The sequence below is a fragment of the Syngnathus leptorhynchus genome, unplaced genomic scaffold (genome assembly GCF_054491065.1).
Source record: "Syngnathus leptorhynchus isolate UIUO unplaced genomic scaffold, UIUO_Slep HiC_scaffold_47, whole genome shotgun sequence".
Lineage (NCBI taxonomy): Eukaryota > Metazoa > Chordata > Actinopteri > Syngnathiformes > Syngnathidae > Syngnathus > Syngnathus leptorhynchus.
Genome location: NW_028232014.1, coordinates 642501 through 645087, shown reverse-complemented (window position 1 = coordinate 645087; position 2587 = coordinate 642501).

Genomic DNA, 2587 nt, shown 5'->3' with positions numbered 1-2587 from the left:
GCCCTTAACACAGACCAAGCGGAGGACGGCCGCCTCCCTAAATACAGGCCGAACCGGAGCGCGAGGGCCAGGCTCCTTAAACACGGACCGAGTGTCGCCCTTAACACAGACCAAGGGGAGGACGGCCGCCTCCTTAAACACAGGCCGGAGAGGAGCGTCAGGGCCAGGCTCCTTAAACACGGACCGAGTGTCGCCCTTAACACAGACCAAGCGGAGGACGGCCGCCTCCCTAAATACAGGCCGAACCGGAGCGCGAGGGCCAGGCTCCTTAAACACGGACCGAGTGTCGCCCTTAACACAGACCAAGGGGAGGACGGCCGCCTCCTTAAACACAGGCCGAACCGGAGCGCGAGTGTTGCTCCTTAAACACGGACCGAGTGGAGGACGGCCGCCTCCTTAAACACAGGCCGAACAAAATGACACAAAGTGTCAACTGCGAATGTTGTCCATCCAAGGAAGGAGCGTGATGCCCGGCCGGCTCCTTAAACACAGGCCGAGAGTCGCCCCGGACGGTCCGCCTCGCGGCGCCCGTCCGCTCGGATAAAATGACACAAAGTGTCAACTGCGAATGTTGTCCATCCAAGGAAGGAGCGTGATGCCCGGCCGGCTCCTTAAACACAGGCCGAGAGTCGCCCCGGACGGTCCGCCTCGCGGCGCCCGCCCGCTCGGATAAAATGACACAAAGTGTCAACTACGAATGTTGTCCATCCAAGGAAGGAGCGTGATGCCCGGCCGGCTCCTTAAACACAGGCCGAGAGTCGCCCCGGACGGTCCGCCTCGCGGCGCCCGTCTGCTCGGATAAAATGACACAAAGTGTCAACTGCGAATGTTGTCCATCCAAGGAAGGAGCGTGATGCCCGGCCGGCTCCTTAAACACAGGCCGAGAGTCGCCCCGGACGGTCCGCCTCGCGGCGCCCGCCCGCTCGGATAAAATGACACAAAGTGTCAACTGCGAATGTTGTCCATCCAAGGAAGGAGCGTGATGCCCGGCCGGCTCCTTAAACACAGGCCGAGATTCGACCCCGGACGGGCCGTTTTCTCCCGGCGCCCGCCCGCGTACGCCCCCCATCCCCGGTCGCCCGTCTGCTCCCGGCGGGCCTCCGAGTACCCCCTCACCCAACTGACCGACTGGCACTCATGACCCGCCTTGGTAGGGCCCCCATCGGCCTCGGCTCGTCCGACGTCGGGTGGACGGTTCCTACCCACTGCGGGTCGCACTCTAGCGCCCCGGCCGCCGCGTGAGCGTGCGCTCCCCGCGCCGCCCCGCAGGCCCCGGCGCGACCGTACTGCGGCGAGACCGAGACGACCCGGTTTGGCATCCATCCCACCTAGCCACGATCCACGGAGGCCGAGCGAGCGGCTGAGTGTCGGGCGCCGCGCGTGCGAGTGTCCGCCGGCCGCGCCGGTCCTTCCGCGAATGTCGTTTCTCAAACCCTCCGGCTTGATAGCGGCGGCACCACGGGAAGCCGTCCACACACACCGTCCGACCTCTATCCGAAAAGCCTTCCCGACCAACCGCGGTCGCGGGGGCGTCTGTCGCTCCGCATCGGGGGGGCGTATGGCTTCCGCGCTACGCGCTGCGGGCTCGGGGGGGGTGCAACGGCTGAGTCTGACTCGGCCGGGGCGCAGCTTCCCTCCCGGCAGTCAGCAATAGTGCCGATCGCGCCTGCCACCAGCCCCCTCCCCGACGGGTTCGTCGGCGCCGGCTGGCCGCCGTCCGCCTTCGTTCCCCGAGGGTTCCCAACCAGCGCCGATCCAACTCCGCATCCTGGCCGCACGCAGTGCGTGCCTCGCGCGGGTAAGTCGCCGGCGCAGCGCCGCAGCTCCCGACCCCCGCGTACGGGAATAGTTGAGGGCCTCAGCGGGCCGAACCGACCGAGTCCGACTCGGGCCGGGGCGCAGATTCCCGCTTGGGTGACCGAACGTTCTCTGCTCGGGCCGGAGGGCCGACGCCCGTCCCCCCCCGTCGTCCCCCACGGACCGCCTCCGAGGCCACTTCGCACGGCTCATCCTCGGCTCCCTACCAATGCTTAATCGATGGGGCCGCCCGGCCGGATTCGCGCCCCCCTGTCCACCGCGAGTCTCCCCAGACTAACCCGAGTTACCGCCCAGCTCGCCTAACCTTGCACTCGCTCTGCCAAACGGTCGTGTAGTCGGCGGGGCCGTCCTACGGGTCGCCCTCCGTCCCCAAACGCGCGGCGGGATAGCGGCAAGGCGGCGGCGGCGGCCAGCGGCGTCGGGGCGCTCGCACCGGAGAAGAGGCGTCTTACGAGGCCGGGCGCAGCTCCCTCTCGTTTACTTGCTGAGTAGCGGCGCTCGAAGGTTCCGCGGCGAGCGCGGCTCATCCCATTGAATGTCCCTGCACCAGGCTCCATCGAAGGGCCGCCCGGCCGGATTCGCACCCCCCTGTCCACCGCGAAGTCCCCTCGACTAACCCGAGTTACCGCCCAGTTCGCCTAACCTTGCATCGCCCCGCCAAACGAGCGAGTTGTCGGCCGTCCTGCGGGTCGCCACCGGCCCCAAACGTGCGGAGGGATAGCGGCAAGGCGGCGGCGGCGGCCAGCGGCGTCGGGGTCGACCTAGCACC